Raw genomic sequence first — 27,797 nt, 5'->3', positions numbered from 1 at the left:
ATTTAAAGTGTCCAGCTTTATGGTGGCTTCTTTTTAACCCAATAATTTTATATTAAGTGTGCAAATTGTCTCCCTTAAAATAATCTCAACATACAAAATATCCTAGACAAACATGTGGCTATTAAGAAAAGGTATTTTTAAAAAATTCACACAGCAATAAAGAAAAAAGGTAAGGACTATTTAATTGGATTATTTAAAAAAATAGACTAAGATAAGATTCCTAAAAGGGAACCTGTAAAAATTGCTCAAGACAAATTCTGTCTTACATAAGATATACTTACCTATATTCTGCATATTTGTTTCTTTCTGTCCTACTCCAAAAAGAAATTTTTCTGTAATTCCAATTTCCACTATCAAAAGAGGAATCTGATGAATCGATGAACATGCCTCAGCTCTTCCATGTGAGACCACGATATTGTGGGTAGACCAGAACACTGCTGTCTACTGTTAGCTCATAAAGCCATTTCTGGTCATCTAGAAAAGACATCTCTAAGCAAAGAACAGCCTGGGACTACCCCTTTGAGCAAGTGCCACTGCTAGGGAAATTTATGCCAGAAAGGTAAGTCAGGAGGACAGACAAGTACATTGACATAGCCCACTGAATTTCTCACTGACCTCTGGCAGAGCTGTGGCTAGATCTCAGGCCATCTTAACAAAGTAATTTTCCAAACTCACACTCCAACATGGAATTTTATTCAACTATAAGTTTATCTAGTATCATAGAGACAAGAAAGCAGCAAAGCACAATTCCCTATTTCTTAGTATCAGCATGGCTGATGATGTGTTTCCTGAGAAGCTCATGTTCTATGAAATGCTAATAGGAATTGCTTGTAAAAAATTAATGCTGACAATGTATAAACATTTAAATACATATAATTCATATTTACAAGTGCACATGGATGTGGATGTAAATATATATATAAATATTAAATGGTTCTTTTGTTATATGACAATCTGCCTCTTTAGGAAGTGGTATAACATGTAACTAAATTTTTGATAATTGTGCAAGCTCAAGAAATTTGATCTGAGTATTGATTCAAAAACAACACTTACTAAGAACCCTTCATTTTGTCGGGCATCAATATAATTACCTTTGGTAAATGTGGGGGTTTTTTTTGCCCCATTTACAATATGTATTTCTAATATTAGATATTTTTTCAATAACCTTATTGCAAGTGTGTGTTATAGCTTAGCAGCTCCCGCTGGTGTGCTCTGGGTTCATTATAAGGCACAGCAGTGTCCCCTGGTCAAATATCTGGAGAAATGTTGCCAGAGGTGGTACTTGTAGCTTGGAGGAAGAGAAACAAACAGCTAATTGCACTCAATATATAAAGGCACCATACTCATCTGATCAACAACGTAAAGGGAGCAACAGCTCCATGGTATTTCTGCATCTGCTTCATATCCATGAAATAGGACACAGCCATTCTCACAGCTTCATGGCCACTAGTTTTTGTCATCAGGAGAAGGCTGAAACGCTCAACGCTACCCCCCAGGAAGTTTACACTACTACTTGGTTGTGTTCTCCTCTCCACCCACTGTCAGAAGTCTCCACCAGGGATTCATTATTGAGCTAACTCTAGTCTCCTCTTTAAGAGGGAAGCATGCTCTTAATTCTCTGGGTTCTCAGTATGCTCTTAGTTCTCTGGGTACAATCACAACAGAGGAGAGAGAGTCAGGACTCAACACTATGGCTGTCATTCCCTGGTAGCTATAAGCCGGCTTGGGTTAAAAAAAAATGGCTAAGCATCATGGTGCTTTAAGGGAAAACAAAACTGATGAGAAGGCTGATGAAGTCCAAATATAAATATTTGTAAAGTAAGAAAATACACGATCTTTAAAAAGAAAGGGAGTACCTCTGAGAAACATGAAAATCATAAAGTTTCTATCAAAGGAGATAATATTAGAAAGCAAAGTGAGAGGATAAAGTCAAGATGGCTGACTAGGAACAGCTCTGGAGCACAGTTCCCAGTGAGAGTGAGGCAGAGGGCAAGTGACTGCCACATTTCCAACTAGGGGACCAGGTTCATCTCAATGGGACTGGTTAGACAGTGGATGTAGCCCAAGGAGGGAGAGCAGAGGCAGGGTGGGGTGCTACCTCACCTGGGAAGTGCATTGCACCAGAGGATGCCCCCTCCTACCCCATGGAGGCCATCAGGGCTTTTCCAGCACTCCAGCACTCCAGTTCAGATACTGTGCTTCTCACGCAGTCTTCACGGGCCACGGGCCAGGAGATTCCTGCCAGACAAGCTCTGCCTGTTTCCATCATGAAAATCCACAAAAATATGGGTGGTCATTTTAACTGGTGCCTGGAATGCCTGTGAGACAGAACCAACCACACATTCCCCTGAAAAACAGGGAGCTGAAGGAAGGGTGCCAGGTGATCTGGCTCGGCAGGTACCACCCCCGCCAAGACAGCAATCTGAAACACACTGGCTTGAGAGTTTCACAGCCAGCACAGCAGTTTGAGCTCAACCCAGGATGTTCGAGCTCCATGGAGGGAAGGTCGTCCACCATTACTGAGGCAGTCTGCCATTACTGAGGCAGTCCACCGTTACTGAGGCAGTCCACCATTACTGAGGCAGTCCACCATTACTGAGGCAGTCCGCCATTACTGAGGCAGTCCACCATTACTGAGGCAGTCCACCATTACTGAGGCAGTCCGCCGTTACTGAGGCAGTCCGCCGTTACTGAGGCAATCCACCGTTACTGAGGCAATCCGCCATTACTGAGGCAGTCCGCCGTTACTGAGGCAGTCCACCGTTACTGAGGCAGTCCGCCATTACTGAGGCAGTCCACCATTACTGAGGCAGTCCACCGTTACTGAGGCAGTCCACCGTTACTGAGGCAGTCCACCGTTACTGAGGCAGTCCACCATTACTGAGGCAATCTGCCATTACTGAGGCAGTCCACCGTTACTGTGGCAATCCGCCATTACTGAGGCAATCTGCCATTACTAAGGCAGTCCACCGTTACTGAGGCAGTCCACCATTACTGAGGCAGTCTGCCATTAGTGAGGCAGTCCACCGTTACTGCGGCAATCCGCCATTACTGAGGCAATCTGCCATTACTGAGGCAGTCCACCATTACTGAGGCAGTCTGCCATTACTGAGGCAGTCCACTGTTACTGAGGCAGTCCACCATTACTGAGGCAGTTCTAACCATATCTGTGCAAACAAAACTGTAAGGACATTTACACAGCAGCTGGACAGAGCCTGGGGCAGCTCAGCAATGCCTCTGCAGGCAGACTGTGACTAGACTTTCTCCTTGCTAGGCAGGGCATCTCTGAAAAAAGACAGTAGCATGTCAGGGATTATAAATAAAGCCCCACCTTCCCAGGACACCTGGGAAAAGAGGCTATTGTGAGTTCTGCTTCAGCAGACTTAAATGTCCCTGCCCAGCAGCTCTAAACAGAACAACGGAGCTGCCAGCACAGCACTTGAGCTCTGATAAGGGACAGACTGCCTCCTCAAGTGGCTCCTTGACCCCCATATATCCAAAAAGGCACTTCATAAAGGGGAGCTCTGGCTGACACCTGGCAGGTACCCTTCTGGGACAAAGATACCAGAAGAAAGAATAGGCAGCAACCCTTACTGCTCTGCAGCCCCGACAGGTGATTCCAGGCAAGCAGGGTCTGGACTGGAACTACAACAGTCCTGCAGCAGACAGGCCTGACTGTTAGGATAACTGAAAACAGAAAGTAATCGCTTCAACATCAACAGAAAGGATATCCACTCAGAGACCTCATCCAAAAATCACCAACTTCAAAGACCAAAGGTAAATGAATCCAAAAAGATGGGAAGAAAGCAGTGAAAAAAGAAAGAAATCATCAAAACCCAAAACACTTCACTTCCTCCAAGGGATCACGACTCCTTACCAGCAAGGGAACAAAACTGGATGCAAAATAAGTTTGACAAATTAACAGGAGCGGGCTTCAGAAGGTGGGTAATAACAAATTTCTCTGAGCTAAAGGAACATGTTTACCCAATGCAAAGAAACTAAGAACCTTGAAAACAGTTAGATGAAATGTTAACTAGAAGAACCACCTTAGAGAAGAACATAAACAATTTGATGGAGCTGGAAAATACAGCATAAGAACTTTGTGAAGCATACACAAGTTTCAATAGCTGAATTGATCAAGCAGAAGAAAGGATATCAGAGATTCAAGACCAACTCAATGTAATAAAATGAGAGGGCAAGATTAGAGAAAAAAAGAGTGAAAAGAAATAAACACAGTCTCCAAGAAATATGGGATTATGTTCTTGCAGAGAACGAGAGAGGACGCCACACTTTCAGATGAATTTTCATCGCTTATGGACCAGAAGATTTCCAGTGGAGGGGCCCCACTAGTTGCCAGCGTGACTCTAGTGGTTGGCACAGCGGTTTTGCCGGCACCTCGGCGTGGCAGCTCTTCGTGCAGAGTAAATGGGAGGAGATTCCTGGGCAGAAGAGCACCATCAGTCTTATCACTGCTGTTTTGGCCGGCACAGTGGGTTGCTTGGATTCCAGCACTGGGAATCAATAAACTGGGCGTCCATTCAGAAACCCAACTAGAAATGTGGCAATTGTAAAGACGACAGATGGATAAATTTATAACAAAGGGAAGAAACCAGCCTAAAAAGGCTGAGAATACCCAAAATCAGAATGCCTTTCCCTCTACAGGGGATTACAGTTCCTCGTCAGCAACGCAACAAGCCCTGATGGAAAAGGACTGTGTTCCACTAACAGAAGTAGGCTTCAGAAGGTGGATGATAAGAAACTTCTGGGAGTTAAAAGAACTTGTTCTAACCCAATGTAAAGAAACTAAGAACTTTGAAAAAAGGTTTGACGAAATGCTAACAAGAATAGACAATATAGAGAGGAATATAGATGAACTAATGGAGTTGAAAAACACAACACAAAAACTTAGTGAAATATGCACAAGTTTGAATAGCCGAATTGATCAAGCAGAAGAAAAGATATCAGAGGTCAAAGACCTACTTAATGAAATAAAATGAGAAGACAAGAATAGAGAAAAAAGGATAAAAAGGAATGAGCAAAGTCTCCAAGAAATATGGGACTATGTGAAAAGACCTAATTTACGTTTGATAGGTGTACCTGAATATGACGAAGAGAATGAATCCAAGCTGGAAAATACTCTTCAGGATATTATTCAGGAAAACTTTCCCAATCTAGCAAAGCAGGACAATATTCAACCCCAGGTAATACAGAGAACATCACAAAGATATTCCTCAAGAAGAGCAAACCCAAGGCACATAATCGTTAGATTCACCAGGGTTGAAATGAAGGAGAAAATACTAAGGGCAGCCAGAGAGAAAGGTCAGGTTACCCACAAAGTGAAGCCTATTAGACTTACAGCAGATCTCTCAGCAGAAACCCTACAAGCCAGAAGAGAGTGGGGCCGATATTCAACATCCTTAAAGAATAGAACTCTCAGCCCAGAATTTCATATCCTGCCAAACTAAGCTTCACAATTGAGGGAAAAATAAAATCTTTTATGAACAAGCAAGTACTCAGAGATTTTATTACCATCAGGCTGGCTTTACAAGACCTTCTGAAAGAAGCATTATTCATAGAAAGGAACAACCAGTATTAGCCTGTCTAAAAATATACCAAAAAGTAAAGAGCATCAACATAAAGAATTTACATCAACAAATGGATAAAATAGCCAGTTAACATCAAATAGCAGTAACCCTAAATTTAAGTTGACTAAATCCTCCAATCAAAAGATACAGCCAAACCTAACAATATGCTACATCCAGACCCATTTCACATCCAAAGATACACAAAGACTTAAAACAAAGGGATGGAGAAAGATTTACCAACCAAATGGAGAGCAAAAATAAATAAATAAATAAATAAAAAGCAGGAGTTGCAATTCTCACATCTGCTAAAATAGATTTCAAAGCAACAAAGATATAGTGGTAAAAGGATCAATGCAACAATAAGAGCTAATGATCCTAACACCAGATACATAAGACTCATAAAGAGATTTAGACTCAATGAGACAGAAAATTAATAAGGATATCCAGGACTTGAACTCAGATCTGGAACAAGTAAACTTAATAAAGATTTATAGAGCTCTCCACTTTAAATACACAAAATATACATTCTCCACCTTAAATACACAAAATATTGATCGGCCATTATTAATACCCAATTTTAGAATAAAGCTACATTCCTGTTTTCTCTCCCTCTTTTTCTTCCTCTTTCTTCCTCTCCTTCACTCCTTTTTTTCTTTCTTAAAAAAAAAAAAAAAGAAGAAGAAGAAGATATGTGAAAAAACCTAATCTAGGTTTGATAGGTGTACCTGAATGTGAGGTGGAGAATGCATCCAAGCTGAAAAACACTCTTCAGGATATTATCCAGGAGAACTTCCCCAACCTAGCAAGGCAGGCCACCATTCATGTCCAGGAAATACAGAGAACACCACAAAGATATCCTCAAGAAGCACAACCCCAAGGCACATAATCATCAGATTCACCAGAGTAGAAATGAAGGAAAAATGCTAAGGCCAGAGAGAAAGGTCAGGATACCCAAAAAGGAAGCCCATCAGACTCACAGCAGATCTCTCAGCAGAAACCCTATAAGCCAGAAGAGACCGGGGGCCAATATTCAACATCCATAAAGAAAACAACTTTTAAACCTAGAATTTCATATCCAGCCAAACTGAGCTTCATAAGTAAAGGATAAATAAAAGTCTTTATGGACAAGCAATTGCTGAGAGATTTCATCACCACCAGGCCTGCCTCGCAAGAGCTCCTGAAGGAGGCACTAAACATGGAAAGGAACAACCAGTACCAGCGACTGCAAAAACATACCAAATGGTAAAGAGCATCAACACAATGAAGAAACTGCATCAACTAACAGGCAAAACAACCAGCTAGTCTCAAAATGGCAGGATCAAATTCACACATAACAATATTAACCTGAAATGTAAGTGGTGTAAATGCCCCAGTCAAAAGACACAGACTGGTGAATTGGATAAAAGGTCAAGACCCATTGGCGTACTGTATCCAGGAAACCCATCTCATATACAAACACACAAATAGACTCAAAATAAAGGGATGGAAGAAGACTTACCAAGCAAATGGAGAGAAAAAAAAAACAGGAGTTGCAATCCTATTCTCTGATAAAATAGACTTTAAACAAACAAAGATCAAAAGAGACAAAGAAGGGCATTACATAATGGTAAAAAGATCAATGCATCAAGAAGAGCTAACGATCCTAAATATATACACACCGAATCCAGGAGCACCCAGATGCATAAAGCAAGTTCTTAATGACCTACAAAGAGACCTTGACTCCCACACAATAATAGTGGGAGACTTTAATGCTCCACTGTCAATATTAGACAGATCAACGAGACAGAAAATTAACAAGGATATCCAGGGCTTGAACTCAGATCTGGACCAAGCAAACCTAACAGACATCTACAGAACTCTCCACCCCAAATTCACAGAATATACATTCTTCTCAGCACCACATCACACCTGCTCTAAAATTGACAACATAATTGAAAGTAAATCACTCCTCAACAAATGTAAAAGAATGGAAATCACAACAAACAGTCTCTCAGACCACAGTGCAATCCAATTAGAACTCAGGATTAAGAAATTAACTCAGGGGAGAATAGGGGAGGGAGAGCAGGGGGTGGGGAGTTGGGGAGAGATAGCATGGGGAGAAATACCAGATATAGGTTATGGGGAGGAAGGCAGCAAATCACACTGCCAGGTGTGTACCTATGCAAAACTCTTCTTCACATGTACCCAAAACCTAAAATGCAATTAAAAAAAGAAAAAGAAAAAAAAAGAAATTAACTCAGAACCCCGCAACTTCATGGAAACTGAACAACTGGCTTTTGAATGTTGACTGGATAAACAATTAAATGAAGGCAGAAATAAAGATGTTCTTTGAAACCAACGAGAACGAAGGCACAACATACCAGAATCTCTGGGACACATGTAAAGCAATGTCTAGAGGAAAATTTATAGAAATAAATGCCCACATGAGAATCAAGGAAAGATCTAAAATCGACACCCTATTGTCAAAATTGAAAGAGCTAGAGGAGCAAGATCAAACAAAATTAAAAAACTAGCAAAAGACAAGAAATAACTAAGATCAGAGCAGAACTGAAGGAGATAGAGACACAAAAAACACTTTTTTTAATCAAAAAATCAATAAATCCAGGAACTGATTTTTTGAAAAGATCAACAAAATAGACTACTAGCCAGATTAATAAAAAGAAGAGAGAGAAGAATCAAATAGATTTTATCCTGCTTTATGGCTGAATGGTATTCTATTACATATATGTGTGTGTATACATATATGTAATATAATACTATTTTTAAATGTGATATATATATATAACATTTTCTTCATCTGTAGATGAATATTTAGGTTGGTTTCATATCTTGGCTATTGTGAATACTGTTGCAATAAACATAGGAATGCAAGTATAGTATCTCTTCAACATCAACACACTGATTTCATTTTCTTTTTTTTCCTTTTTTTTTTTAAATACAGAGTCTCGCTCTGTTGCCCAGGCTGGAGTGCAGTGGTGTGATTTTGGCTTGCTGCAATATTCACCTCCCAGGTTCAAGCAATTCTCCTGCCTTAGTCTCTTGAGTAACTGGGATTATAGGCATGCAGTACCATCTCCGGCTAATTTTTGTGTTTTTAGTAGAGATAGGGTTTAAACAAGTTGGCCAGGCTGGTCTCAAACTCCCAACCTCAAGTGATCCACCCATATTGGCCTCCCAAAGTTCTGGGATTAACAGGCGTGAGCCACTGCACCCAGCCACTGATTTCAGTTTTCATTTTTTTGGATATATACCCAGTAATGGGGTTACTGGATCATACAGTTGTTCTATTTTTAGTTTTTGAGAAACTTCCATACTGTTTCTATAGTGGCTGCACTAATTTATATTCCTAATTTATATCAACAGTGCATTAGAGTTCCCCTTTAGCCAGAATCTCACCATTCTTTGTTGTTTTTTGTCGTTTTGGTAATAATCATTCTAACAGGAGTGAAGTGATACCTCCTTGTGGTTTTGATTTGCATTCCTCTAATGATTAATAATGTTGAGCATTTTTTCATATTGGCTATTTGTATGTCTTTTAAAAGAAATGGCTATTCAGGTCATTTGCCTATTTTTAAATTGGATTTTTTTTTTTGTATTGGCACTGAGTTGTTAAAGTTACTTAAATAGTCCTGATATTAACCCTTTGTCGACTGCATAGTGTGCAAATACTCTCTCATTCTGTGGGTTGTCTCTTCACTCCATTGACTGTTTCCTTTGCTGTGCAGAAGCTTTCAGTTTGATGTATCCCATTTGTTTATCGAAGGATTTTAAACAAGGGAAATATTTAATCAGACTGAATTTCAAGTACAATCAGCCTGATTTGGGGTTGCAAAAAGGAAAGCTGTGGGTCAGAAGGTAGGATGTTAGCAGCTGTTAAGAGGGTCTGTAATTAATAATCAAGGCAAAACAAGAGAAGTGACTGAACTCAGGCAGTGTCAGTAGTAGTGGGCAGAAGAAGACTGATTACAAAAATGTGTAGGAGGCACAGTCAACAGGACTTTGGGGGAGGTTGGATTCGAGAGATGAGGAAAAGGGCTTGGACCACTGAGTATATCTGAGGAGCCATTTGCTGATACAGAAATTAAAAAGCTGAAGCAAGCCAGGGGAGGGGTCAGTGCAAAGAGGAAAACTGTTTAATTCAGTCTGTAATAGCTGACTTTGAAATGCCAATGAGACAGCCAATAAGTAGTAACTGGGCATATGGAACTGGAGCACAATAAAGAAATGTAAGCTGGAGATCCAGGCTTGGAAGCCATCAACTCCTTTAGGATACCCTTGCTGCCAAAAGAGCACATAAGATTATACAACGAAGAGGAGTCGTGTGCAAAGAGAAGTATGTCTGGAACCCAGTAAACCCCTGACAGACTGGAGGAAAAAGCTGAGAGGCAATGATGAAGAAATAACAAAAGAAATCAGAAGAAAACCAAAAGAAAATGTTGCCCCAAAACTCTCCTCATCTGACTTTCAAGAAGAAGGTAGCAATTAGTAAACAATGATAAATCTTACAGCATTTTAAGAGACACAAAAACCTAAATCTCTTCTCTAAGATTACTGAACATAGCAGAGAAAATGAGCTTCAAATGGATAGTCTTGCTTTATCTATGGGAAGTGGGTCAAAAGCTTTGCTGGGACATGCCCTTTCTGCCTCCACACAGTGGCCTGGGTCTCCTTAAGGGAAACACCAAGGAGAGGACGGATAGCACCAGAGAGAGTGGGGCGGTGGCCCAGCCCGAGAGCCAGATACTAGAGACAGGTTAAAATCCCTAACAGTTGTTTTGCTTGCTTTTATTCAACTAGGAATAAAAAGAAACAAATATGAGGAGCATTCTTTACTGCAGTTTTATGCTCCATCACTTTTAACCTTGCCCTTTCTCCTGACTTCAAAAACATTTTATGAGGATGTGATCCTACATTCTTCTACAACTATCTTCAGTCCATAGATGTAGACATGACATTACTGACATATTGAGGATGACAGAGCTTACAGATGAAAGGAAATTGGGTCTTCCGTACTATTATTGATTGCCTAAGACACACTTGAACACATTAACACCTGGACATTTTGTTACATGAAAAAAGATCGAGCCATGTCATTTAAGTCTATTTCAGTCAGATATTCTGTTACTTGTAGTAGAGCATTCTACCTGCTAACCCGACATACTCAAGGCCTAAACAATGCTATTTAAACATAAATGGAGTAAACATATCTGCTCTGAACAGAGTGACAGTGCTACTTCTGGGAAAAAAAAGAATGCAAAATGTCTAATGAACAGGATAATTTCATGCATTTTTCTATTTTAATGCAAATGCCTATTTTGACAAAGGCAGTTGAAGCATGCAGCCTGAAGTATCTATCATGTTCAAGTTTAAGATTAATGATTCCAGGAAAGATTTGAGCTGAGACACAACAAATTCATAAGCTCTGCATGTATCTGTTGTTGAGCTTCCACAGAAAAAAAATGAAGTGTGTCAGAAGAACAGTTTCGAATATATGAACAGACATCTCTCTGTGCCTTAACTTCAGGTTTGAAGCCAGATTGGTTTACTTTTTAAATTTTAGATGTAGCATCTTCAACAATGAATAGTATAAATTTCTATAATCAGGTCCTTAAGGATAGCAACAAATCAGACCATTAGGCCAGAATTAAAATGAATATAGAGGCCAAGCATGGTAGCTTATGCCTGTAATCCCAGCACTTTGGAAGGCCAAGGCAGGAGGATCACTTGAGCCCAGGAGTTTGAGACCAGCCTGGGCAACATAGTGAGACTTCATCTATACAGGAAGAAAAAAAAAATGAACATAGAAAGAAATCAAGTACATGGACATTATCAGAGCCTGTACCTCCCTTTGGGAGGTATCAGGCAGGAGAACAATGCATAAAGCAAACATTCTCTTTCAACTTTCCACACTTTTAGACACTTTTAGAAGAATGGTAGAAGTCTGCAACCTCCAATGATACCTAGGAAGATTGCTTTTCCTTCCTAAAAATCTCCTCTATTCTTACAACCTACAAAATTATCAAGGCACTATCTATGCATATATAAAGAATTGGTGAGTACGTTAGGGAGGAGTCACTCTTTTTCTATTGCTTGGAATAGTTTCTGAAAGAATGGTATCAGCTCCTCTTTGCACCTCTGGTAGAATTCGGCTGTGAATCCATCTGGTCCTGGGCTTTTTGGGTTGGTAGGCCATTCATTACTGCCTCAATTTCAGAACTTATTATTGAACTATTCAGGGATTCGACTTCTTCCTGGTTTAGTCTTGGGAGAGTGTATATGCCCAGGAATTTATCCATTACTTCTAGATTTTCTAGTTTATTTGCATAGAGGTGTTTATAGTATTCTATGATGGTAATTTGTACTTCTGTGGGATCAGTGGTGATATCCCTTTATCATTTTTATTGTATCTATTTGATTCTTCTCTCTTTTCTTCTTTATTAGTGTGCCTGGTGGTCAAATCCAGCAGCACATCAAAAATCTTATCCACCATGATCAAGTCAGCTTCATCCATGGGATGCAAGGCTGGTTTAACATATGCAAATCAATAAACATAATCCATCACATAAACAGAACCAACAACGAAAACCACATAACTATCTCAATAGATACAGAAAAGGCCTTTGATAAAATTCAATACACCTTCATGCTAAAAACTCTCAATAAACTAGGTATGATGGAATGTATCTCAAAATAATAAGAGCTATTTACAACAAATCCACAGCCAATATACTGAATGGGCAAAAGCTGGAAGCATTCCCTTTAAAATCCAGCACAAGACAAGGATGCCCTCTGTCACCACTCAAATTCAGCATAATATTAGAAGTTCTAGCTAAGGCAATTAGGTAAGAGAAAGAAATAACTGGTATCCAAATAGGAAGAGAGGAAGTCAAATTGTCCTGTTTGCAGAAGACGTGATTGTACATATAGAAAACCCCATTGTCTCAGCCCAAAATCTCCTTAAGATAATAAACAACTTCAGCAAAGTCTCAGGATACAAAATCAATGTGCAAAAATCAAAAACATTCCTATACATCAATAACAGAGTGCCAAATCATGAGTGAACTCCCATTCACAATTGCTACAAAGGGAATAAAATATCTAGGAATACAACTTACAAAGGTTGTAAAGGACCTCTTCAGGGAGAACTAAAACCACTGCTCAGGGAAATGACAGGACACAAACTAATGGAAAAACATTACATGCTCATGGATAGGAAGAGTCAATATCATGAAAATATCCATACTGTCCAAGGTAATTTATAGATTCAATGCTATCCCTATTAAGCTTTCTTCACAGAATTGGGAAAAAAACTACTTTAAACTTCATATGGAACCAAAAAAGAGACCGTATAGCCAAGACAATTGTAAGAAAAAAGAACAAAGCTGGAGGCATCATGCTACCTGACTTCAAACTATACTGCAAGGCTACAGTAACCAAAACAGAATGGCACTGGTAACAAAACAGATATATAGACGAATGGAACAGAACAGAGGCCTCAGAAATAATGCTACACATCTAAAACTATCTGATCTTTGACAAACCTGACAAAAAAAAGCAATGGGAAAAGGATTCCATATTTAATAAATGGTGTTGGGAAAACTGGCTAGCCATATGCAGAAAACTGAAACTGGACCCCTTACTTCACCTTATACAAAAGTTAACTCAAGATGAATTAAAAAATGTAAAACCTAAAACCATAAAAATCCTAGAAGAAGACCTAGACAATACCATTCAGGACATAGGCATGGGCAAGGACTTCATGACTAAAATATCAAAAGCAATGGCAACAAAAGCCAAAAGAGACAAATGTGACCTAATTAAACTAAAGAGCTTCTGCACAGCGAAAGAAACTATCATCAGAGTGAAGAGGCAACCTAAAGAATGGCAGAAAAATTTTTCAATCTATTGATCTGACAAAGGGCTAATATTCAGAATCTACAAGGAACTTAAACAAATTTACAAGAAAATAACAAAGAAGCCCATCATAAAATGAGTGAAGGATATGAACAGACACTTCTCAAAAGAAGGCATTTATGCAGCCAACAAACATGAAAAAAAGTCCATCATCACTGGTCATTAGAGAAATGCAAATCAAAACCAGAATGGGATACCATCTCATGCCAGTTAGAATGGCGATCATTAAAAAGTCAGGAACCAACAGATGCTGGAAAAGAAGTGGAGAAATATGAATGCTCTTACACTGTTGGCGGGAGTGTAAATTAGTTCAACCATTGTGGAAGGGAGTGTAGCGATTCCTCAAGGATCTAGAACCAGATAAACCATTTGACTCATCTATCCCATTACTGAGTATATACTCAAAGGATTATAAATCATTCTACTATAAAGACACATGTACAAATATGTTGATTGCAGCATTGTTCACAATAGCAAAGACTTGGAACCAACCCAAATGCCCATTAATGGTAGACTGGATAAAGATAATGTGCCACATATGCACCATGGAACACTCTGCAGCCATAAAAAGGGGTGAGTTCATGTTCTCTGCAGGGACATGGATGAAGCTGGAAACCATCATTCTCAGCAAACTGATACAAGAACAGAAAACCAGACACCACATGTTCTCACTCAAAAGTGGAAGCTGAACAATGAGAACACATGGACACAGGGAGGGGAACGTTACACACTGGGGTCTGTCGGTGGGTGGGGGTCAGGGGAAGAATAGCATTAGGAGAAATACCTAATGTAGATGACAGGATGATGGGTGCGACAAACCACCATAGCACATGTATTCCTATGTAACAAACCTGCTCGTTTTGCACATGTATCCCAGAACTTAAAGCATAAAAATAACAATTTTTTTAAAAAGACTTGGCAAATATTACTTATACTGACCTATGATCTCAGAGTCAGCAAACAAAGAAAAAGTTCTCATAAAAGATGTTAGTCTGTTCTTATTTGATATTCAAGATCTGCACTTACTCCAAATATATTCTTGTGATGATTTCTTTATTAACTAGGATGGTGCCTACTGATGCCATGTAAAACAGAATCCCCTAAGCATGCTCTAAGATCACAGAAAGATTTCTCTTGCTTTCCTTTAGCCCCAACACAATCCAGCTTTCTGAGCCACTGGGCAAATACTGTCTGCCTAAAATCCACCCAGTGACTTTAACCAAGTTGTCAAGGCCTCTGAAAGTCAGAGACCAAGTCTGTTACATTGACATCTATTTGTTCCAGAATTATTTATTTCCATCTAGCTCATGAGACTCACAAATTTCAGCAATAGCTGTTGGGTTCCGAAACAATAATTAGGGTGAACAGAAGACTGTAATGTGCTTATAATGAATAGAAAGATGGGGTGCACAAAAGATCTCTCCACACGTAAATAGCAGCCATAATGCTTTTCTTTCCAACATGATGTTATTAGTTAGCTGTGTGAGACATATATTGGCTTTGTCTGCAGTCACAGGGACTGTTATTCATTAGGCGAGCTGTTTATGAATTGCAGAAAAAGACAGATTCCTCAATGGTGAGTGTGTTTCTGGATACTGAGACAAAACAAAAGTCCTTTTGAAAAATCTGGGGGGTTCAAAATAATTATCTGAATATAATGCTCTCACATTAGGAGTAAATCCACAAGCAGATCTGAAAGCTAGTTTGCATTATTTTTTTAACAAAGCCTAACTATAGAGAAGTCATAGAATTATTGTGGTATCAAAGAAACCGGAAATGTTATTTCAAACAAGATCTCCACAAATCAGCAGCTAGAATAACTAAAGTTCAAAGCATCCTTGGATGCCAGGTACCCGAAAATTCCTTAAAGTCCATCGATGATAGACTGAATTGGGAAGATGTGGCACATATACACCATGGAATATTATGCAGCAATCAGAAATGATGAGTTTGTGTCGTTTGTAGGGACATGGATGAATCTGGAAAACATCATCCTCAGCAAACTGACACAAGAACAGAAAATGAAACACCGCATATTCTCACTCATAGGCGGGTGATGAAAAATGAGAACACATGGACACAGGGAGGGGAGTACTAAACACTGGGGTCTATTGCAGGGGAAGAGGAGGGCCAGTGGGAGGGAGAGGTGGGGAGGGATAGCCTGGGGAGAAATGCCAAATGTGGGTGAAGGGGAGAAGGGAAGCAAAACACACTGCCATGTGTGTACCTATGCAACTGTCTTGCATGTTCTGCACATGTACCCCCAAACCTAAAATGCAATAAAAAATTTTTAAAAAAAAGTCCTCCACTGAAGTGAATATGTTCGTGACAACAATCCTTATTTTGATGGAAGTAGCTTTTCTTTTTTTTCTTTTTTTTTTTTTTTTAATTTTTTATTGGATTATAGGTTTTGGGGTACATGAGCAGAGCATGCAAGACAGTTGCGTAGGTACACACATGGCAGTGTGCTTTGCTTTTCTTCTCCCCTTCACCCACATTTGGCATTTCTCCCCAGGCTATCCCTCCCCACCTCCCCCTCCCACTGGCCCTCCCCTTTTCCCCCCAATAGACCCCAGTGTTTAGTACTCCCCTTTCTGTGTCCATGTGTTCTCATTTTTCATCACCCACCTATGAGTGAGAATATGCGGTGTTTCATTTTCTGTTCTTGTGTCAGTTTGCTGAGGATGATGTTTTCCAGATTCATCCATGTCCCTACAAACGACACGAACTCATCATTTCTGATTGCTGCATAATATTCCATGGTGTATATGTGCCACATTTTTCCAATCCAGTCTATTATCAATGGGCATTTGGGTTGATTCCAGGTCTTTGCTATTGTAAACAGTGCTGCAATGAACATTCGTGTACATGTGTCCTTATAGTAGAACGATTTATAGTCTTTTGGATATATACCCAGTAATGGGATTGCTGGGTCAAATGGAATTTCTATTTCTAAGGCCTTGAGGAATCGCCACACTGTCTTCCACAATGGTTGAACTAATTTACACTCCCACCAACAGTGTAAAAGTGTTCCTTTTTCTCCACATCCTCTCCAGCATCTGTTGTCTCCAGATTTTTTAATGATCGCCATTCTAACTGGCGTGAGATGGTATCTCAATGTGGTTTTGATTTGCATCTCTCTGATGACCAGTGACGATGAGCATTTTTTCATATGATTGTTGGCCTCATATATGTCTTCTTTCGTAAAGCTTTTCAAGCTCCATTCTCCCAGGTCACCAGGTCTAGAAAACTCTTTCCTTACATGGTTTTGAATGTTTATGTTTAATCCTCCGATTCACCTATCTTGTAACAATTTTTACTGGTATTTTATAGTACATTAGAATAACCAAAGGGCTGTTCACTTTTTATTAGGGCCTGATTGACTGGAGATATTTTGCTTGTAATTTCTCTTTTTTGATGTGGTCAGACTGACCTGCCGGAAGCCTACAGCTGTCGCTAAGCACAGGAAAAGCAGGGTTCTAACGGAACGGCATGAAGGGTGTAATGCTAAAAGCCTTTATGTTTCCTACTTTTGTGTGGCTTTTGTCACCTGTGTAGCAATGTGTATCTTATGGAACTTGCAGTAGGGTGGTTTTTGTGGAAATTTTCTTTTTAAAATACAAATATATTATCTTATACGCTAGTTAATGTATTAGCTCATTAGCAGTCACTAAAAACTGCTAGTTTTCATTTGATGAGCAAAGAAAATAATTCTGAGAGTGAAGACAGATAAATTTTGAGGAGAGCTGAAAGCAGAGGATGAGAAAAAATTCCACAGAATAAGAGCCTGATGACAGCTATTAGAAATTAAATATTCCCAAAATTCATATATTGAAACCCTAATCTTCGATGTGACTGTATTTGGAGACAGAGCTTTTAGGAAGGTAATTAAAGTTCAATGAGGTCATAAAGGTGGGGCCCTAATCCAATATGACCTGGTGCCTTTACAAGAAGAGGAAAGATGCCAGAGCTCACCCATTCTCAGCCCCCACAGCAACCCTTGATACAGGCACACAGAGCAAAGGCCATGTGTGGACACAGTAAGGTGGTTATCGACAGCCCAGAAACAGAGGCCCAACTAACCCTGCAGCACCTCGATCTCAGACTGTTAGCCTCCAAAAGTATGGCCAAATGAAAGTCTGTTGTTTAAGCCACCCAGTCTGGGTTATCTTCTTACGGAAGCCCAAGCAGACAATGGAAAATCCTGAAAAAAAAAAAAACAGAAAATATCCAGTCCCTACCTTCAGAGAAAAGGAAATGGAATGTCAGGAGGCAAAAAGTGAGGTAAACAACTTAGAAAAAACAGGCCAAAATGCCCCAATGTTGCCCCTTAGCTTAGTGCCAGCCTACTATGAGTGACAGATGAATCAATAGTCCTATCCTTCAGTTGAAAGGTACACTGGGTAAATCATAGATATTTTGAACCTTCTATATTTTAGCTTAGTATGCTATTTCAAAATGAATTTAGTAGTTTGATCGAATAAGAAATCATCAACGTAGTTTGTTTTTAATCCAAACATTTGGGGAAAATTCTAAAACTGCAGGCACCAAATTTTAAATGAAATTAATTATGAATGACACCTAGAACAATATCACGCAACAGAGATTCTGAAATACTGTCTATATCTTGCAGCACTATGGATTCTTAGCTTGTCAGAGCTGGAGGCAAACTATGAGATTAGCTTAACTCCCTCATTTTAAGCATTTATTTAACATTACTGAAAATCGTATTTTAAGAAAGCTGTTATTATCATTAATTTAAGGGAGTTACTTAAGATCATTATTAAGATAATATTAAAGAGCATTTGGGATGGTAGACTTTATTATTTTTAAATGACTGACGGAACTGGAAGTCATTATCTTAAGTGAAACAACTCAGAAACAGAAAGTCAAATACCTCATGTACACACGTGTTGGTGAAAGCTAAATGATGTGTACACATGAATATAGACTGAAGTAGTCATTGGAGATTAAGAAGGTGGGAGAGCAAAAGGGGGTTTAGGAATGAGGAATTACTTAATGAGTACAATACACACAATTTGGGTGATAGTTACACTAAATGCCCAAACTTCACCACTACACAACATATCCATGTAACACACCTGGAGTTGTAGCCCTTAAGTTTATATACATTTTAAAAATAGTAATAAAAGTGATTGCTTTCTAATCTATCCATTTTTTCAGGTTCAATCATTTTCCAATGAAAAGTTAAGTTTTCAAATCATTAAAGCATCAGTCGAGTGAATAATATGACAAATACAGAGATAGACACAGATACAGATATAGATATTCCAGGTAAAAAATTCTGCAAGCTAATTTGAGCAGGTTTCCATGCACAAACTATGAAAAAACATTTCTTTACTTTCTCAGCACCCCCTAGAGAAAATATCTCCAGCAGGGTCTGGGAACACCATGAGGAATGGCCCCTGACTTCTGGTGGCTTTGCAGACCCACAGTACATGTGCTGCAGTTATGTGACAGTTTAAGCCTATTGTCTCTTAAAGCTAACCAGTATTTGAAAAAATATAATAGCTCATTCCTGAGAATTTTCTTTTCTAGGGAAATAAAAACAATTCTGTTTTGTTTGTTTTCAGATTTGGTTTCAAATGAGGAAAAATATTAGCAACATTTATAATTAATACTGTTGAACTGATAGATTCCTGACTCCATTGACTAATATAAATCAACAGAACTGACTAAAGTCACTTTAGCCCGAAAGGTTTACAAATGTATACTTTTGAATTGATTTTTTCTTATTTACTCTCATGTACCAAGGCAAGTTAAAGAAGGCTGTACATGCCCATTCACTATCCATATTTGCAAATATGTCTATTTGCTACAGGAATAATATTTGGAATCATATCAAAATTATTTTTCCTCTGTCTAGCCAGGGTCACACATGGCTGAAAGGAGAGTTAGGATTTTTTGAGAAAGAATACACATAAAATGAGTCAGTTACAACTTTATTTACAACTTGGTACCTTGAGACACAAAATCATGCTACAACCTTGAAAAGGAGACTTTGTGGAATGGAAAAAGAGGGTTTATAAAGAACAAAACTTCTTTTTTTTTTTTTAAATAGAGTCTCGCACTGTCACCTGAGCTGCAGTGCAATGGCGCGATCTCGGCTAACTGCAACCTCCACCTCCTGCGTTCACACGATTTTCCTACCTCAGCCTCTGGAGTAGGTAGGATTACAGGTGCACATCACCAGACCTGGCTAATTTTTTGTATCGTTAGTTGAGATGTGGTTTTGCTATGTTGGCCAGACTGATCTTGAACTCTTGACCTCGTGATCCACCCGCCTCGGCCTCCCAAAGTACTGGGATTACAGCCATGAGCCACCCCGCCCGGCCCAAAACTTCTTTTTATAAATCAAGAATCAAGATTAGTGAATGAGCCAGAAGCTTTACTTTCCATTGGCTCTGTCTCATGAGGCCCTGTCATGGGGCGCCAGCACAAGGGAGTCACTTGTGGTAGTGTAGAAAGGGAGGTGTAGTATCTTTAGGCAGGGAGGGACCTTGAGACCACATGCTACAGTTCTTCATGGCCTGTGAACAGTGCAGAAGGGATCGTGAATTTCCCAAGTGTCCCCCACCGACCATGTGCAACTCAGGAGAAAGGTGAAGGTGCTGGCTGTGTGTTTAAGGGGTGTGCTAAGAACTAAGAAGGGTCTGCTTATAGTATTATACCCTACTTGCCAGCTAATAAGTCAGACTGCCACTGTTTCATAGAATCTGGAAGAAAACATCACACCCCTGGGACAGAGATGAAGGTCAGTTGATGAGTCAGAGTAACCACCATAGTCTGGCTATCAGTACCTCTCATGCTGCTTCTGCAAGCCCCAGTCCCACAGGAAAACAGAAAGAAGACTAAATGATAGGTGCACGCAAGTTAAGAAAGCCAACTCTTTAAAATGGGCAGTAAACATCCCTGCTCTGTGCTCCAAAGGAAACAGTATCTCTACCTCCTGAGACTGTTCAGACCCTTGAAATGATAGTCCAAAACAAAGAGCTATCCATTCATTGCTCATAAAACATGCAGAAATGTCGGATAGCCATGGGAAATTGTCTCCCAACAGGGTGAAGTGAGCCACTAGCCAGGTGATGCAGTGAAAGACAATCAGACAAGAATTACCTGGGAGTCCCAGCTGAGAACAGAGGTGGGAGCCTGGTTTCAAACCCTGGAGCAGTCACTGTGTATTGCCCATGCCCTCAGAACAGAGCACAAGACAGAGCCTCCTCAGCAGTGAGCTCAGAGGCCTCTGTACTGAGACAGCAGGATGTAACAGCTCCACTGGCGTTAAACACTATTCCCACGAATACCACGGGGATATCTGGGATCTCCCAGCACACATTCCCTTCTTAACAAGGAAGAGGGAAAAGAGAGGCCTGTAAGAGAGGGAAGAAACTTGCCTGGTAGAGAATTAAATCCTGAATTGTCTATTTACTCAAATAATACTGAATTCATCTGAAACTGTCTTAAGTGGAGAAAGAACTGGGTTATCGTTCTTTAATTAGCATGTTTAATTCCCCTGCTGGACAGCCTCAGTCCAGCTTCAGTATAAATAGAGACTCCTGAAAAAGATGAGATCAGTTATAGGTAGACAGTAACTATTTTTTGCCTGACAATAGTGTGCAAATTTTGACCCAACACTTATGTGCTAAGTTTGTACTTCATTATTTCGTATGCCGCAATGACAGGATATGTTTATCCCACCATTATGTTTTTAAAAGGTGTTTTTAAGATACAAAAATATTACTTTATAGCATATATTTATGAAATCCAAACATTGTAGACAAAAAAACAAGAACAGAAAGTAGGTCTTTGAAGAGTTTAGTTGAATGCACACAGGATTCCACAAATCAACTAAGGGAAGTCAGGCATTTATTCAGCTACAACCATAACCTTTTGAAGTTAATGTCACAGAACACAAACATGTCTTTTCATAAAATGTGCCTTGAAGACACTGTCGGGGCATAGTCATAGTGCGGCAGACTATTAATCTAATCATATGTTCTAGTCTTCTCCACAAAGTCCAATTTCCAATCATTTAATAGTCAGTGGCTCTTCTCTGACCTTTCTGTAACATTTTCCATTTCCTTAGTTGAAGCCAGCACCTCAGCCACTACAGTGAGAGCAATTTTCAAGTATTACATGGGATTTCTATACACAGCCTTCATATTAATGTATACTGGTGTCAACTGGTATAATGTAAAGAATCCTGGCATAGAAAGTCAAAGGCCTGGGACCAAATTCTGCTTCTGTTCACTTGCTGTCTTTGTGATTTTTAAATACATCATAACTTCCATGCCCCTCATCTTTTTCATTTTTAAAACTGAGAAGATAATTTATCACTAAAACCCATTAGCTACAATTATTGAAATGTACAGCATAATCCATGTAAAATTAGTATTTTGTACAAATATAAATTTCTACCCTGAATTCTCTGTGAAGGAAATTAAACTATTACTCGGGGCCAAAATTGACTAGAGGAATTATACTTCCTATATAAGGAACAGTCTTTCTCTCTAGATAAGTGGCTCTTTATTTAAGCAAAACTATTAATGGTTGTTTTGGATTTGAAGAGGAAAAGTAAAAATGATAATCTGCAAGGGAAAAAAATGAAATAAAGAGAAATAAAATTGCACTATACACTACATTAAGAGGAATTTGGAGGTTCTCCAACAGCTTGAGAGAGAAAGACAGGAAATTTGACGACCTGTGGAGAAAAGACGGAGGGGCCCAGCAAGATGGCCAGGAGCAAGGGCTCTACACGGTGAGTCAGATGTTCAGGGAAAATGGCCAAGTGGGTTTAGTAGATGGATTTTGTTACTATTTTATTTCCTTTATTTTTTCAGACAGAGTCTCCCTCTGTTGCCCAAGCTGGAGTGCAGTGCAAGCAATCTGCCCACCTCAGCCCCTCCAAAGTGCTGAGATTACAGGCATGAGCCACCATGCCTGGCCCAGTAGTTTATTTTATTACTTTTTTATTTATTTTGAGATGGAGTCTCACTCTGTTGCCCAGGCTGGAGTGCAGTAGCATGATCTCAGCTCACTGCAGTTTCCGCCTCCTGAGGTCAAGCGAATCTCCTGCCTCAACCTCCCTTAGTAGCTGGGATTACAGGGGTGCACCACCATCCCTGGCTAATTTTTGTATTTTTAGTAGAGAGGGGGTTTCGCCAAATTGGTCAGGCTGGTCTCAAACTCCTGACCTCAGGTGAACTGCCCGCCTCAGCCTCCCAAAGTGCTGGGATTACAGGTGTGAATCACCACACCCAGCCCAGTTCTGTTATTCAGTTTGAACTTACTTGTTGCATAATGTTGTGTAATGTATCACCCACTTAAGCCCTAAATTTTGTTAAAATCCATTACAGACTCTCAGTATGCATGTGATCATCTGGATGATGAAAGAATCTGGATGTTGGTCAATGGTGGACAGCGCTAAGGGAAAATACCTGCAATAGAAAAGTCCTCAGGCAAAGGAAAAAGAATGGCTGAAAGCAATAAAGAAAAGTATCACTTCCACAGCTCCCATGACTTTTGGAAGAGACTCTAGGTTTCTGGGTTTTTTAGGATGAAAGTTAAATAGTTTTATTTAAATCAAAAATACACAACAACTTGGAATAGCCTGACAGTTAACACCTGGTTTTCCTCGCTATTAACATGAAACAGCATGGAAATACCTAAGAAAAGGCAGGAAAAAATAACATGCAAAGAGCCACATACTTTACAATCATTTCTAAATGGTAGCTTCCTCCCAGCTTTATTTATACAATTTGATTTTTATAAATATCCAAATTTACATAATTCATATTAAATAATTTCACAAAATGACTTGTTTCACCCAAATTTGGAATTTGCTGACCTTAAGACATTAGAACACTAACATAATTTTGTGTTTACTTTTTCCATGGAAAATGTGGAAGTCTAAAAATATAATGCAACTAGTTAATTTCATTCTTAGTCTATTTTTTTTTATTTTGCAGAGTAATCACTTGCTGAGAGTCAGTAATGAAGGTGTGCTACTGAGACACAGGATTCATTCAATGCCTTTGGGTGGATGGGCCGCTGAGAAAGAGTTCTGACAACCATGTTTGATGAGTTTTTGGGTTATTTTTCTTCTGACTGTTGCTATAGTAACTAAAGAAGATGAAGTGAAAGATGCTTCCTTGCAAAGTTTTTCTTAAACTTTCTATAGCTAACAACATATTCCCAAGCTTACCTTCAGAAATCTTTTTAAATGTTCCTTATTTTAGAGTTGAGATTTTATGGTTTCTGTCTTTTTACATTTCTATTAACATATCATTTATAAGAAGGAAAATTGATGTTATGATCATGGGAACTTAATAGATTTTAAAATTCCAAAAAAAAAAGAAGAAAGTAAGGCAATATAATTTACAAAAAGAAAAAAAGGTGGGGGCAAGGAGGAGAAGGAAAAGTATACATTCCAAAATGTACAGTTCTATTTAGAGCCCAATAAGGCAAGCCTCTCTATTTTATATAATCAAAGCATCAGTACTTCTCACTCTTCTGAATCAAAAGAAAGATTAGATTAATTACAGACAGTAAAGGCATATAATTTTCCAAACATATCTAAGTGTTTTTATAGTGTTTTAATGCTGCCATGTTCACCGCCAATTTTACATTGACTCGTTGGCCTCCAAAAAGTCCTCCTTGGCTTTTATCCTTACATCACTGGATAATAATAATAGTTGATACATTTAATAGGATGCAATATGTGTCAGTATTCATTCTAAGTGATTTTACATATATTAGCTCATTTAATCCTTGCAACAACTAGGAAGGAATTCTAGATATCTAATACCTATTAAATACATATCAGACTAGAAATTGAACTTTAAACTTGAAGCTAAATTTAAGGTGAGCAAGACCAATCTTGCAAGTCATATTGTATCACGATTTACAGATGAGGAAACTAAAGTAATGGGGTTGACCTGCCAAAGTGTTTAACCAAGGTAACTCTAGGCACTGTAAGAAACTGATTCCGAAAGGCATGAGGCTCAAACAATAGAACTTTCCTTATTGTTCACATAAAGCCAAAGCAATTGTTCTGACTGGTTGGCAGCTCTCTTCTAAAAGCTAACATAGAGACCAGACTCCTTCCATCTGGTGGTTCTGACATCTTCAACATATGGCTTTCAAGACTGCAGTGTGGACGGATTTCCCGTTACTATTGTGACAAATTACCATTGCCTCCGTGGCTTAAAACAACACTGATACATTATCTCACAAATCTGTAGATCAGACACTAGACACAAATCTCCCTGGGCAATGATTAAGATATTAGTGGGGTAGCATTCCTTTTTAGAGACTCGATGGAAGGAGCTATTTCTTTGCCTTTTGTATCCTTGAAAGGACACCCACTTACCTTGGTTCATGTGCCTCTTACATCTTAAAGCTAGAAACATCAGGTCAAGTCCTTCTCATGCTGCTATCTCTATAGTTCTTCCTTCTTCCTTTCTCTCCCACTTTTAAGACCCTTATGATTACACTGGGCCCACTCAGACAATCCAGGATAAACTCCCTATTTTGTCAAACTTAATTTCATCTACAAGCTGAATTCCCCTATGCCATGTAACCTAGCGTGCTCTGTGGTTCTGGGGATCAGGACATGCGTGTCTTTGGCAGGTTCATTATTCTGCCTGCCATATAATGCTTGTCCTCATAAACTGGCATATGGGAAAACAGCATGGGGAGTCAGACATGGAACGTTTTATGAGCCAGTTCTGGACGTGGTGCACCTCACCCCTGTTCATATTCTGTTGGCTGGAACTCAATTATGTGGCCACATTTATGTAGTCTGCATGATGCCAAAGAAGAAGAGGAAATGGGTTTGGAGAACAGCCAGCCAACCAGGAAGTGGCAGAGCCAGGGTTTGAGTCCTGGCAGTCTGGCTCCAGAATTCCAGCTCTTGGTCACAGAGTTACATAGTCTTCTACCTGTACTCTCTTTGTTCCTCTTTTACTTTCAAATCTAGAATAGCCCTTAACTATACACAATTTTTATCTAATAATGACACCGTTCCCAAGTGTTTTCCAAGCCAGAAAAACATAAATGATTGCACAGGTTTGTCATTCCAACTCACTCACTCTATGTTGGTCCATTCTTATTAGAAGCATTATTGCCCAGTTCTTGAACCTCATTCTAATGCAGACCATATCACCTCTTTCTCAACTCCAAGAAATGCATTCAGATCTTCTCTAGCTCAAACCAAGAACGATGTCTTCTTGATGCTTCTTTCACAGTACCTACTTTGATGCCCATTTTCCATTTACTGTAAACTTACTTGTTTCTAATTAATTACTTAAAAATGATTAATGTGGTCTGCCAAGATATGGAAGCAATCTAAGTGTCCATCAAGAAGTGAATGAATTTTAAAATGTAGTATATATTAACAGTGGAATATTATTCAGCCATAAAACAATGAAATTCTAGCATTTTTAGCAATATGGATGGAACTGGAGGACATTATGTTAAGTGAAACAAACTAGGTACAGAGGGACAAATATTGCATTTTTAAATTCATGTGTGGAAGCTAAAGAAGTGTATCTCATGAAGATAGAGAGTACAGTCATGGTTACCAAAGGCTGGGAATGGGAGGAGAGAGACGGTGATGAAGAGAGGTCAGTTAATGGGTACAAAATAGATAGAAGGAATAAGTTCTAGTGTTTGACAGCATGGAAAGGTGACAATAATTAACACTAATTTATTGTATATTTCAAAATAGCTAGAAGAGAATATTTGGAATGCTGTCAACAAGAAGAAATACTAAATGTTTGAGTGGTTGGGTACCTAATTATCCTGATTTAATCATTACACATTGTATGCTCATACCAAATATCACATGTACCTTATAAATATGTACAATTATTATGTCGTAATTTTTAAATGACAATGAATAAATAAGTATATGTATACACATATATACACAAACAAGTATATTTTGATTATTCATTGAATGATGAATAGTAAACCATTCCTCCTAGGGAAATACAGGGTTAAGTTCCTACACCCTCTCCTCACAACATTTTCATCAAACAATTAATACATAAGTTTGGTTTATTTGTGTTTCTTTTTAAAGATACCCTAGTTAATAGATACAGTTGATTCATTGACATTGAACTCATGGACAACAGCACTATCACTTACCCCTTAATGAAGCTTATCTAATAGATGTATTTTCTCCATCAGGCACATCACAGCCTTCTTACACTTAGAAACACCAGACAGCACTTTAACACTATGCTTGGGGATTGTTTTAAACAGAAAATCCACTAGCAAAAAGAACAAAAATGCAAAAATCATGGGATCAAATAGACCACACCAAAAAAAAATCACTCATTTAGAGTATGAGAGCTGAAACAAGAAGGCAGGTGTCACCTTGGTCATCCTCAGCTGGAAATGTGTATGTCAGGCAACTCAAATTATTCACAACCCCATTGTCTGTCATGGAATGACTAAAAAAGTATCTTGAGTGTTAATTTGTGGGTTACTAGTAAATTTTAGCAAGTAGGTAAACTTGCAAATCCAGAATCTGTGAAAAATGGGAATTGACTCTAAGTATGTACATATATGTGTACATGTATGTACATATATGTACATATATGCGCATATATGTATATGTGTATACACACATATACATATATGTTTATATGGAAGGTCAGAGAGTTTAAGGTTCCATATGCTTCACATGTACTAATTAAAAGATACGCAAAGGGCCAGGCACAGTGGCTCATACCTATAATTCCAGCACTTTGGGAGGCCAAGGAGGGAGGATCACCTGAGCTCAGGAGTTCAAGACCAGCATAGTCAATAGGGTGAAATGCCGTCTCTACTAAAATACAAAAAATTAGCCAGGCATGGTGCCACACACTTATAGTTTCAGCTGCTTGGGAGGCTGATGCAGCAGAATAGCTTGAACCCAAAGGCAGAGGTTGCAGTTAGCCAAGATCATGCCACAGCACTTCATCCTGGGCGATAGAGCCAGACTCTGTCTCCACCATCCCCCACAAAAAATATATATATATGTATATGAAAAGGCCTCTTGAGAATTAAACTAGCATTCTGTCTACCATTAGTATTGCTAACAGATGCAAGATTATGAGGAGGAAAAGGAGGGACCCGAGAGATAGCTCCAACAAGAGGAAGAAGTATCTGGCCTAGCAAAGTAGATTTGCCAACAGTGAGAGAACCTCAGAAAAAAGTGGCCATAACTGGCATAGCTCCTAGAGGTTTTTGATCTAGACAGAAATAATTTGTGACTTCTAATGTAAA

General features: G+C 39.0%; 1 long non-coding RNA gene across 1 annotated transcript; it reads left to right on the top strand.

The window, feature by feature from the left end:
- Nucleotides 1–474: 474 nt before the first annotated feature.
- On the top strand, nucleotides 475–26,320 carry LOC144578883 (uncharacterized). Its single transcript, XR_013525342.1, has 3 exons — nucleotides 475–559; nucleotides 19,582–19,687; nucleotides 23,489–26,320. It is a non-coding gene; the product is annotated as an uncharacterized LOC144578883 (long non-coding RNA).
- Nucleotides 26,321–27,797: the final 1,477 nt, after the last annotated feature.

The sequence above is a fragment of the Callithrix jacchus genome, chromosome 13 (genome assembly GCF_049354715.1).
Source record: "Callithrix jacchus isolate 240 chromosome 13, calJac240_pri, whole genome shotgun sequence".
Classification (NCBI taxonomy): domain Eukaryota; kingdom Metazoa; phylum Chordata; class Mammalia; order Primates; family Cebidae; genus Callithrix; species Callithrix jacchus.
Note: the sequence above shows the minus strand (reverse complement) of the source record. Positions and strands in the feature narration are given on the sequence as shown.